The sequence below is a fragment of the Leptinotarsa decemlineata genome, unplaced genomic scaffold (assembly GCF_025532065.1).
Source record: "Leptinotarsa decemlineata unplaced genomic scaffold, Ldec_3_MD MMD2_tig00026328_RagTag_RagTag, whole genome shotgun sequence".
Taxonomy (NCBI): Eukaryota; Metazoa; Arthropoda; class Insecta; order Coleoptera; family Chrysomelidae; genus Leptinotarsa; species Leptinotarsa decemlineata.
This window is the reverse complement of record NW_027412688.1, coordinates 35,839,044-35,852,608: the sequence shown is the minus strand read 5'-3', so window position 1 is coordinate 35,852,608 and position 13,565 is coordinate 35,839,044. Positions and strand designations below refer to the sequence as shown.

Below are 13,565 nucleotides of genomic sequence, written 5' to 3'. Positions count from 1 at the left end.
GGATAACAAGCGCCTAAACAAAGAAATTCCTGTAATGAGTTGGTTCATGTTGCTACTGTTTTTTGTTTAGCAAAAATCTTAACAGTTAAAACCTATGAATACACTAACACATAGCAATTGAGAAGATACTAGATTTGTAACAATATGCCGATTTGAAATCAATTCATATCGATTGTTTATTTATTCACGACTGAAAGAAATGGAAAAAACTTTCATTCTTCATTAATGACGGTCATATCTTTCGGAACAGTCTCCATAAATACCGGTCCCTCTCTGTTCTCAACGATTCACAATTTCCCAGCATCCACCGTACTCAGGTGTGTATGTCCACTTCGATTTATCATACTCGTTTGGCGCCAACGGACGAAATTCGTCTTCGCATACATGGACGGCATCATCTTTCTTCGCAAAACCAGATCTCTTTTCATTCTTTTTATCCGCAAATGACCGTACTGACACTTGCGTATTCAGATGAGATCTAGAGATAAATGCTCTTTCGTATCTTCGCATCAAACGAACCTTTTTTTTTACCATTGAGATTGGCGATTTCTCTGATTGAGCAAGGAGAAACCGGTTCGGAACGGTGTTGGCAGATTTGGAATTGGGGTTGATTTTTCCCGAGCAATTTCATAACATTGTCATTAAGGATTGACTTAGAAACCAATAAGATCCGAGTAGATTTGCAAATTTGTCCACAGTTGCACGTTTTCCAAAGAAAAAAATAAACCATAAACGAAAATTTAATGAAGAGAAAGAGTAGTTAGGCCTCAAATGAAAATAGTTCCATAACGAGCTTGAATTTAGGAATAATTTCAAAAAACTATTCAACATAATGCACTTGTTTTTAATGACGAACACGTTTAAATGATGTTAGCACAGAATGGAAATATTGAAAAATAAGTAAAATTTTCATTGTTATAAATGTATTATGAATTTATATTCACACATCAAGGAATGAGAACATTTCTACACAAGGATTTTTTGACATATAACAAATTTGAATTGGACGATTCAACTTTTTTTTATGAATTACAGTAATAGATTTTACATTATTGAAATTGGTGTTGAATTGAATTTTATTCGGTTCACGAATCTTCATCTGCTCATAGCCTGATTTTTTCATTAGGAAGATATAGGTACTTCTTGGTCAACATTATAGAACTTTTTGGTGAACTAGTAAGGATTCCGCATCTTCAATCACCGACGGAGTATAGTTCAAAATTTCATAACTGATGTATCAATTTGAAGGTGCATATAACTACCTATAGAGAGCATAGTTGAAAAATGTAATTCTTGGTAATTTCGAAAAATTATGGTATAGAGGTTGTAACTAAATAAGTATAAAACATCAAGGAGGTGATTCCTCATCGAAAAAAAGATAGGTTCTTTCATATAATTGTGGTCGCCATCGAGAAGTACGAACACCACAGCTTGAGGAAGCAGTACTTAATTTGATTGAAGAACAACCTACTACCAGTACTAGAAAGATTGCTTTCCAGCTAAATGTTGATCATATGACGGTATTTCGAATTTTAAAGGAACAACTCTTATACCCTTACCATCTGCAACGAGTACAGGCACTGTTACCGCGAAACTTTCCGAACCGTCTTGAATTTTGCAATTGGATGCTGGAAATGATTAGAAGGAGTTGTGACTTTTTGAAGACGATAGAATTCACAAACGAATGTATTTTTTCTCGGGACAAGATTATTAATTTTCATAATTACCACATATGGGCTGATGAAAACCCTCACGCTATTGTCGAAACTAACCATCAAGAACAGTTTTCTCTCAAAGTGTGGCTCGGAGTTATTGGGGATGATTTAATTGGCCTCATTTTCTACCTCCTCGATAAAATGGTGAGGCATACGTTCAATTTTTAAGAGAAATGCATCCAGTACTGCTGGAGGAAGTTCCTTTGGGCGTCAGAAGGGATATATTTTTTATGCATGATGGGGCTCCCGCTCATTTTAGTCAAATAGCACGTTAGCATTCAACTGAAACATATGCAAATCAGTGGATAGGTCGAGGAGGACCACAGAACTAGCCCGCTCGATCCCCGAATCTCAATCCTCTCAATTTCTCTATTCGGGGCCATTTACAGCATTTGGTTTATCGTACTCCTGTTCGCGATGTAGAGGACTTGAGAAACGTGGATCAATGCGCCGACGTCTAGACGCATGCGTAATGTCTGAAGGTAGACATATTGAACATTTACTATGATATCTACATGTTGTGTGTTTTGTTATTAATAAATTATTTTTGTTTATTACCATTTAATCGTTTAATGCAGGTACTAACTACAAAATAACAGTTCGCATTTATGACGATGTATCTCTGTAGTTGTTCGTAAAATAATTTTTTGCTGCGAACTGGTTTATTTTGGGCAAAAAACCCAAGAGACATATTTTGTTTAGAATGAAACAGGCTATCGGAAATGAATTTTTAAATGGTAAACAAATGATGAGACAAAAAGTTACATTGGAAATAAATTTTAGGGGTTGCGTTTTCCACCCCTTACAACCATAGGGTAAACCAAATAAATCACTGGCTGAGTGTCTTTTTGGTAGTACAAAACGTTAGGTTAATTTCAATATTATAACTTTTTCAGTGCTTGTGAAAAAATTGTTATACAAATTTTATGTACCCCCTTTAAGGGGCTGTATCTTAATAAGGGATGCTTCAATGAAGTTTCTTTATATGAAAGATCCATCTTTTTTTCGATGAGCAATCACCTCCTTAAATGTTTTACACTTATTCAGTTACACCCTGTATATCAGGAAATGAAGAAAAAGAGAACAACCCAACAATAATTGACAATTGGCGGTTTGTCAATGACGTTGCGTATATTTTTGAAAAGTTTTCGATTAGTTTCAATTATCTTCTTAACCTCAGCTTAGATTTCTAGAATATGAATATGCATCATATACCTTCTATCAATAAACACTAATAAATGTATATTAGTACTTATTTGGGTAATAGTAAAAATCATTGAATGCTGAGGTATGGAAAAGGTTGAAGAGGTTTTCTGCAATGAGGTGAATTTGAAAAAAAAAGAGTGTTCATTCACGTTCAAAATAACTACCCATCGTAGTGGTTGTATCCTTCAATATCCTTCAATAATTTCAGTATCATTGGTATGTACGCCTCTGAGATATACCAAATGTCCGAATCGACTAGCCTGTTATTAGTTTCGCTTTCAGTAATTCTCTCAGTAGATTATAGACCTATAACATTAACACTTCAACCACTAGAATGCGGTTACCTTCACTTTATGCAAATTTCAAGTGCAGAACTATATTCGCCAATTCCTAAGTTAACGATAATGTGGACTGCAAATAGGTTGAGATACAATGAAAAAAAAATTTCAAGAGTTTCATGAATTTCAAGTTTAGTTTTATACCAGATGATTGACAATTTAACGGTGGAAGATCTTCCAATTTCAAAGTCAATTTATTTCTGAATATTTTTTTCAAATATGTATTGGTGGTAGAATCTGATTTAGTGAAAGATGATGAACGAGGATGTACTAAACAATTATAGCCTTCTACAAAAGCAAAGTTGATAGTGAAAGTATCTGATTATTACTCGTACTCTCCTCTGAATTCATCAATAATTAGAACCCTAAATCACGAATTGTTTGCATGGCACCGTACGATTTCTGTCCAGGAGTTATCCAAATGGATATCCTTCGATATCCTTAGAAATCCAAAAAAATGAAGTAGGAACTTTTTCCAGCGGACTATTGGCATGAAATATCTTGGGTTTCGGGAAACCCATGTACAAATCGGCGTAAACTCTGATGGTTCAATTTGACGTTTTGATAAAATGAACTGTCATGAACTGCATGTAAATAGGGGGTGGACACAAAAACTCACCATTGCGATCGGTATTACTTTTCAATGGAAAGTTACCTGTTTTGAAGCTTGTATAATCCAATTTTCATGGTCGCATACAGACATTGTGCGGCAAAAGTATTTAGTATATTTTTGTAAATCTAACCACCTTTTGACTCGTTAACCCCTTCAAATATAGATACATTGTGATGAATCGATACCCGATACACCAACACTTCTGATGAGTCATTATTCGTAGCTATGTTGAAGCATTGATTTATCAATCCCCGTAGAATGATTTGAAAAGCTTATAATGCCATGCAAAAAAGATTCGAAATTTCAGATTAGAGTTAAAAGTGGTTTTCGTAATATTTACCTTAGCGAAAACTAATACAGCAGCAGCCTATAAGTCGTAAGGAACTCGGACTTCTCTCCCTATTCCTGTATAGAAAATAAAATATCGTGGTATCATATTTTTCACCTCTTTTCATTTCGATTATGAAACTATCCAGGTCGGTTCTGCATGTTAAATGTGTTTTTTTTAGTTTATTTTTAAATTAATTAAAAGTCAATTACACTGTCACTAGTTATTAAATTTTCATAATATTTATTTCAATGCATCAATTTTAAACAATCATGTTTGAAAATATATTCTAAAAGTTCATGTAGGTAGACATCTTCACAGCGGTCAATTTGTTTCAGTCATATAACATGACGCGTACGGCCTTTTTGTTACAATAACCTACACACTCCCAGTAACCTCCAACCTAAACACTTCTGAAATGTTAATAGATCGTGAAGAATTATAAAGTAGACTGCATGAAACATGATCTATTTCTTTATTGCCAGATGTTGGCACTTTTCGCAAGTCATGGTCGATAGTTATGGGAAATCGGCCAGTGACGTTGTTGAAATTAAATTACGGCTAGGTATCCAGGGTGATTTATTATTTCATTTCCCAGATTCTGAGGAATGAAACGGGGGTATATCTGAAAGATAGTGATTCATTCATTGAAATGACGAATGTTCATAATAAGATGTTCAGGGAGTCTGACTCGACGGCGATCATTAACGAAGATTAATGATGATTTAATGACGTCCATTTCTTCTTTTTTATGATGAATAAAGGTTTTTTGCCAAGGTTAGTCTTCATAGTTGAGGTAGCTTAACAACGAATAATAGAAAATGAAATGATACATTTGTACTAAATATTCAAAATTCTGATAGTAGAAAATTCAATGTAAGAGAATATTGAAAAATTATTTTACAATAAGTGAAATTGTATCTTTATTTGAGATTATTAGGATAATTTTTCACCTCATTAATTTCAAAATATAAATCACCATTATTATTTATAATACCATGTATAACAAGATATTATACTCAATATTATACTCATTGTATAATTCAGTCAATAATGATAATAACCTTGATTGATTTATGATTTTATCAGTTCAATAACAGTATCGGCATTTTTCTAGATTATTCAAATGACAACATTTTCCTTTTAAAGATGCGGATATCTTTGTTGAATGAAAATAATTTTAAATTTATAACTACTATGAACTAAATTCATTTCCTCCAATATTTCTGTTGGTAAATTAGCCTCTGTACAGTAGAAATATCCCCAGACAAGATGTATTTTGCTGTTGGTCCATTCAATAACGAAATAAAGAGTTAATTTTCATATGTTTCAACAATTTTTCAAATACGTTTCATTACTCATGATCTATGATTCATAAATGAAGACATAATTCATAACTGAGTATATATTGATGTTCACACCTCATAATAATTACAGTCACTGTCTAGATAATACAGAAATGTTGAGAACTCTCTTGCGAACCTAATACCTGCACTTTTCTCTTTTACGGAATCATAAGCTGTCGTTTAAATATTACTGGATTTTTTTCCCAACACCAAATCGTTATTTTTAACACCTCGACACGTGTTTGGATCACCAAGTGATCATCTTCAAAGAGGAAGATTGAAACAAAGAGGAAGATTAAAACTTTTAATCTTCCTCTTTGAAGATGATCACTTGGTGATCGAAACACGTGTCGAGGTCTTAAAAATAACGATTTGGTGTTGGGAAAAACTCCAGTAATATTCATTACTACACCAAAGGTTCCAAACAGTGCATCATAAGGCTGTCGTTTATTTTGAGTTTTTCAACGTTTCACCTTCGAGTTGTACTCGGTATCTTCAGGAGTACAAAGACTCCAGGATGTCTGAAGATGATAACCACTTGTATCGACGGAACATTAAGAACTTTGAAAAACTATTTGATAATTACTATGACTAGTAATCTAGTCATAACTAAATGGTTGTAATTTACTGAACGTTTCGTCTACAACTGCGGTTTTGTCTTCGGCGGCGTTGTAATAGTATCGATGAGGACTGATCGACTGCTGCGCTGTGACTGGCTACCTAGTAATTGGAACTGATTTTCTATGATTTCATTGTTCTCCGGTCCAGTGTCGTACATGGTTGCCTGGGTCTTGCGAAATTTTTTTATTTGCATCTGTAGAAGTGCATTTTTTCTGTTTCGGAACTTATCGTTCCCATTGAAAATAGTTTTCAGTTTGTATATTTCGATGGACTTCTTGGTGAGGCGAGCATGATAATGGATACAAGTGAACCTGGGTATGCTGGAACTACATCTTGTGGGCACCATCCAAAGGAGCATTCCGGGCTTGGGCAGATTTTTTGTTTTAACACAAAAAAGCAATTCATACCACTTCTAAAATTGGAAGAATTGTTTTGTTCCATTGTGTTGATTTTTTGTTCCATTGAATTGATTACCTATCCAAGCATTATTTCCGTAATTGCTTCGATTTATTCAAGGAACACAAGGAACAAGGTTAATTAGTTATGCCAATTCTGTTCTACTCCTAATCAAAACTTTGCAAAAATACCTGAATTCGAAGACTATATTTCCACTACACCATTTCAGAAGTATTCCATCCACTCTGTATATAGTCTCAGTATAATACCTGTTTATTGAACCCTGCAGTCCCCTTCAAATGCATTCATGAGACAATTTTAGAAAATAGAACTACGTCCGATGTTGTGTTAACGTGAAACTGTAAATACTTCATTTGGTTGAAACAGTCACATTATATGCTGTGCAAAATGAAAAGAAGCTTTTTGAACATTGCAATTTTTCGCCATATCGTACACCTCTGCTCGCCTGTAATCCATCATGCTTTTGACAACTCACCAAGGACTCGCAAAGTGCACGCCGTTGCACGCGATTTCATATTTTTTCATACCACATGCCATTAACAGAATTAAATGAACGCATAACGATTTAAATTCTCATCGTTGTAATGAACATGTGTGTTAAATTGCTACTGGCTTGATTTGATACACACTGCTGAATGCGAGCCGTTTATATAAACGTTTTGCTACATTGTTCGATCTCGAGAGTTTAGCAATTGTTCAACCACCTGTTTTTTCAGAGAATAAAAATTGATGAAGGTGTGCTGTTGTCTCTGGAACATTGCAAAAAATATCGTGTAATTGTGCTCTTTTGAGTTTCGAGACTCATTGGAATTCAGTTTTTATAAAGGCTTTTTCTAGTGAAGATTGGTTTGCCTTTTTTCCATCACTCAGGGAAGTATTGTTATGTCCATGGCGAGTCTGAAAAGGCGAACTAGTAAACGAACAGAAGTTCGACCACGTTGCTTGACGTCACATATGAGCATGAGTGCCAAATTGTTTCTGCAAGGAGAACATGACAAAACTAGGATGTCATCGTGAACCGCGAACGTACAAGAACGTTCGAATATGGTATATAAACAAGCTGCATGGAGGGATTGAAATATAACCTTTGTCCTCGCAGTCAACGCACATACAACTGATGATGTCTGCCGCAGTAGCGTACGAAACGTCTGGTCCTTCATGTTCCATACGACCATGGCCAACCATTTTGTTCTTTTTAGTCAATAGGTACATGTGGTCCTCCTTTATAGATCTACAGAAAAGTCCTTAATGAAATATGTCTGTATTTTTAAGATTATACCCATGTTTGAAAAATGGTCACATATAATATTCAGACGAATACGATATTAATTCTTTTACGAAACTGAATGCGTTGGTTACCTTGGGCGTTTCATACGCTGCCTTCCACACCATAAAATTAATATGAATTTGAAGATAATACTGTTCCCACACCAGAACAAAAACACTGTCTCGACTCTTGTTTCGCTAAGTTAATATCATCAGGAGATGCTATAAACTGAATTTTACACCTTAGTTCTATTCTGTTGAATATACCACAATTTTAATGATTCTAAAATACAAATCATGAAATTATAAAACAAGAACAAACATTAATTGGCACTCCGTGGCGACTTCATTGATTCCAGTGGCGCTTTTGCTTTTTCAGCTGCAGGAAAACCCGGAAAAACCTGCAGCACCACATCATCTGAAGATCTGGATCTGCCAATATCCTCTCTCTCATAAAACAAAATATAGGGTGTCTCCAGAGGCTCCAATAAATTCAAAACATCACCAGAACACTTAGTGGCACGACTATCGTCAAACTTAAACCAGTACGTTTCATCTTTGACCAAGGCGTAATAATGACCAGATTCAACGCCAGAACCACAGTGAACAATGACTGCATGAAGATGATAATAGTGGTCTGGCTAGATTGAAGTGTTATTATTAGATTGACTGGTGTCTCAGCTATACTTGTTTTCTTATAACAGTCAGTTAGTTTCGCGCATATAACAATAAGTTTTGCATGGACTGGTTATTATATTAGGAAACGTTAGTTGCAGTTCCAGAAATTCACATACGTTTTTGCTGCCTCTTGAACATTCACTACAAAGTAAACAAGTGAAGATTTTTCCAGCAAAAAATTTACAAACACAAGACGAGATAGACTGTACGGAATCACTCAATCCAGAGCGGTCAGGAGTATTGATTCTGCTCTATTGTTTTCCTCACGAAGAGTATTCAACAAGAACCCCAAGAATTCGGAACAATCCTCTTGTTGTCCTAGCTAGTCTGTAGTGGATTTCAAATACTCCAGGAAATATTTCTAATCATTATTTAAGAGAGTGAAGAACGGACTATTTGAAATGGGAACCTCTATCGCTGTTCATAGATCTCATTGTATATCTTTTCTATTTCCAAACTTTTGAAGGGGTCTATCCCCAAAAGCCTCTCGTCATGTATCAATCTCGAAAATTTCGAACATTTTTTACATTTTTGTGGCCATTCCTAAGGCATGTTGAGATACACTAGACTTCTGTCCTGATGTCGCTCAACATGTTTCAGCGGTGAAGCCCAGTCGTGTCGCTAGTATTAATAATACTCGTAATTAAGCAATTCAAAATAAAATTCTTTATTTTTTGTTAGTCTGCCTTCAATAATATTTTCAAAAATAGTTAGTGTTTGTAGAACAAAGTATTTTTATAGTTCTGTATTATTAATGGTAATTTATTTTCTAGAAACTTTCTGTTACTCACGTTTTCATGTCTTTTACAAACATAACACCGTCTCTCGTAGTTTCTATGACCATCGCAGAGAGAGTAGTTCATTTAAGGCTAATACATTCCGACTCAACTACCGTCTTTATTGGTGTTTTCGTCATTACCGCCGTTTCATTGCATTCTTTATAGCATGGTAATGGTCAAATGGTCAGTCTTGGATACGGGTCTCGTTGACGATAATAAAAACAATTTTTGTCGTCCAGGAGTGTGTGGAAATGATTTTATCGTTTCGAAGAATTAGTGTTTTTCAAATTATTATTTATCACTTCCCTAATGACAGGTGAAGTGTCTGCCTGAATTCAAATTTGATTCGTAAGATGATATTTTTTCAGAAACAACACAAATTATTCAGACGATGCCAAACGCCAACAGCATTGGAAGACTTCTCTGTTTCAATGTATTCTAACGTTCTACCATGTATATAGTAACAGTTGAAGTGTACCCTAGCTATGATTGACAATTCCAAATTGTTTGAAATAGCAAGACATTTGAATTTTGCACATTTTTCATTAAAATGAAGAAGCAACCATACAATACCATATACCTCCTCTCTCCTCGCGTGAACTGCCCAGTTTAGTACTACTACTTTTGTATGAAACATGCCTGGAGAAGCTAGTACTTGTATAGTAAAACATGGAATGTGGTTTCGTAAACTTCTGAGTAAAAAAATTCTCAATAAATTGCTTAGAAATGTTTATTACATCATAAAATATCGGCCAATTTCATCACATATATTGAAAATGATTCCTCATTAAATGAGATTCTAGATTTAATAAGTTAAATACGGTGAACCAAATCGATTTTTCCGGGCTTTTACTTATATTTTTCTTGAAATTACCTAGGAAATATGCCAGTGAAATTTTCTAATGCGGTAAAATACAGTGAAATATATGTTTTCCCTCCCGAAAATTAATCTTCCTTAAAAATTATTCATTTCTCAATAAATTGAATTGTATACTCGTGTGAAATGCTTTTACTATACAACTTTTTTCCTTTCGCGACGTGAATGCATTTGATATTCAATCAATAATTGTCTTATAATTAATAAACTTTTTCAAAACGTATCTATTACCTATTTCAAGCAGATATCTCATTTTCTCATTCTTCCAATAAAATTACTTGGTCTATTAAGTATTATAAGCAGATGCCTCATTACCTCATTCTTCCAATAAAATCATTTATTCATATTACCATCATGCCAAAATACTTTAATTGAATAAATCAACAGTAGAATTCAGATTTTTTTATAAACTATACATTCACAATTTTTTTTAGAATTCCCATGAACCACCGAATCCCATATCCAGTGACCTGTTCCAATTCCAATCTATTTCGAGTGCCCGTCAAGCGATTCCTAGCGAACGACGATGTGATCAAATTGGAAAAAGAAATGGCTTTATCGAAACCAGAATATTTTCTTAATATTTGAAGAACCTTCAATTCGTTTATAGAAAAAATATCTAGTCAGTATTATATTTGAATTGAAACTAACGTGTAATACGCGCTGGTACCGCTCTTGAACCATGGGACTGGAGATTTCGATAATTCATATCAATCAATTTTCAAGTGAATGGGGATTGCAAAATAATCTCTTGTGGAAGTAAAATATGATAAAATTGATTGAGGCATTCATTATGAGGCCATAGTATACTAATATACTCCATTTCCAAGTTACTATTTCCGTTTCTATTCTCAGGCCTGAGTATGTTGTATTGAATCTTATTTCATCAGTTCGGACTTCCATTGTCTAATATAATATAAATTGATTTGAACTCCCTGAAAAAAATAATAGATTAACCGAAAATAACAATTTTATTTAAAACAAAAAACTGAAATTACAAGGAAATAACATACATGCTACAACCAGAAAATAAAAAATTGAAATATTAATAAAAACTGAAAATTGAAAACTATAATTAACAAAAATGAAAAATAAAAATTAAAAGATTCCAAACCAAGTTACGTCCCTACGTTTCCATTGTTAGTATCCACAATCGTCTTCTGGTCGATCCACGATTGTGGATACTAACAATCGAAACGTAGCGACGTAACTTGGTTCAGAATCTTTTAATTTTTATATTTATTTTTCATTTTTGTTAATTATATTTTTTTATTTTCAGCTTTCATTAATATTTCAATTTTTTATTTTTTGGTTGTAGCATGTATGTTATTTCCTTGTAATTTCAGTTTTTTGTTTTTAATAAAATTGTTATTTTCGGTTAATCTATTATTTTTTCAGGGATTTCAAATCAATTTATATTATATTTGACAATGGAAGTCCGAACTGATGAAATACACCACGAAACATTGTCAACCACCTTCAAACAAATATTGAATCTTCCTCAAATGAATTAAATCCGGTTACAGCATGTGACCACAATTTGAAGCATATCATTTGAAAGAAAAGGTTCATACCCTCGAACGAACTTATATATTTCGAGTGATGTATTTCATATGATGGCCGATTCTGTGAAACGATCTTCTTGGTGGTGATAATCTTATAAAAATCACATATTTTCTGTAAGTATTTCCATTGTTCTTCAAGGCACACATGTGGGTTTAGTTCATTCACTATTCTCCGTATGTTATACGGTTCTTTGTATTGTTCTTTGAAAAATACACGTAGGTTCATTCCAGTTATTATTCTTAGGTCTGGGTATGTTATGGTTTATTGAATCTTCTTCAGATGAACAAAATCTGGTTAACAGCATGTGACCACAATTTGAAGCATATCATTTGAAACAGAATGTTCATGTCTTCTCAAGAATTAGGGGTAGATGATTTGAGTCAGAGTTGTGATACCAACTGACGCCAGCTTAGGGTTGCTTTGACGATGATATGAATCCACCCCGAACGAACTTTTATGTTTCTAGTGATGTATTTCAAATGATGGCCGATTCTGTAAAACGATCTTCTTGGTGGTGCTAATCTTATAAAAATCATATATTTTCTGTAAGTCTTTCCATTGTTCTTTAAGACAATGTTCTATAAGACAGGGTTTAGTCCATTCATTATTCTTGAGAGGTCTGGGTATGTTAAAAGGTTTATTGAATCTTCCTCAGATGAATCTGGTTGACAACGTATGACCACAATTTGAAGCATATCATTTGAAACAGAAGGTTCATGTCTTCTCAAAAGGCATGGGTAGATGACTTGAGTCAGAGTTGTGATACCAACTGACACCAGCTTAGGGTTGCTTTGACGATGATATGAATCCACCCCGAACAAACTTTTATGTTTCTAGTGATATACTTCAAATAATGGCCGATTCTGTAAAACGATCTTCTTGATGGTGCTTATCTTATAAAAATCATATATTTTCTGTAAGTCTTTACATTGTTCTTTAAGAAATACATGTGAGTCTAGTCAGTTAATATTCTTTAGGGGTTTGGGTATGTTATACGGTTTATTGAATCTTCCTCAAATGCATCTGGTTAACAGCATGTGACCACAATTTGACTCATATCATTTGAAACAGAAAGTTTGTTTCTCGAAAGTCACGGATGGATGACTTGAGTCAGAGTTGTGATACCAACTGACGCCAGCTTAGGGTTGCTTTGACGATGATATAAATCCACCCCATACAAACTTTTATGTTTCTAGTGATTTATTTCAAATGATGGCCGATTCTGTAAAACGATCTTCTTGGTGGTGCTAATCTTATAAAAATCATATATTTTCTGTAAGTCTTTCCATTGTTCTTTAAAGCAAACATGTGGATTTGTCCATTCACTATTCTTGAGGGGTCTGGGTATGTTATACGGCTTATTGAATCTTCCTCAGATGAATCTGGCTGAAAACGTATGATCACAATTTGAAGCATATCATCCGAAACAGAAGGTTCATGTCTTCTCAAGAGGCATGGGTAGATGATTTGAGTCAGAATTGTAATACCAACTGACACCAGCTTAGGGTTGCTTTGACGATGATATGAATCCACCCCGTACGAACTTTTATGTTTCTAGTGATGTATTTCAAATGATGGCTGATTCTGTAAAACGATCTTCTTGTTGGTGCTAATCTTATAAAAATCATATATTTTCTGTAAGTCTTTCCATTGTTAATCTAGACATACAATTGGGTTTAGTCCATTCACTATTCTTGAGAGGTTTGGGTATGTTACACGGTTCATTATATCTTCCTCAAATGCATCTATTTAACAGCATGTGACCACAATTTGACTCATATCATTTGAAACAGAAAGTTTATGTTTCTCAAGAGT

At 34.1% G+C, this 13,565-nt stretch overlaps 1 long non-coding RNA gene across 3 annotated transcripts in view; it reads left to right on the top strand.

Annotated features, from left to right (window-relative positions):
- Positions 1–10,960, top strand: part of LOC111518066 (uncharacterized) — an 80,004-nt gene extending 69,044 nt beyond the window's left edge. For all 3 annotated transcript variants that reach the window (XR_012467213.1, XR_012467211.1, XR_012467212.1), the window contains one exon: positions 10,619–10,960. This is a non-coding gene — a long non-coding RNA (uncharacterized lncRNA). The remainder of the gene's footprint in view (positions 1–10,618) is intronic.
- The last annotated feature ends 2,605 nt before the right edge of the window (positions 10,961–13,565 follow it).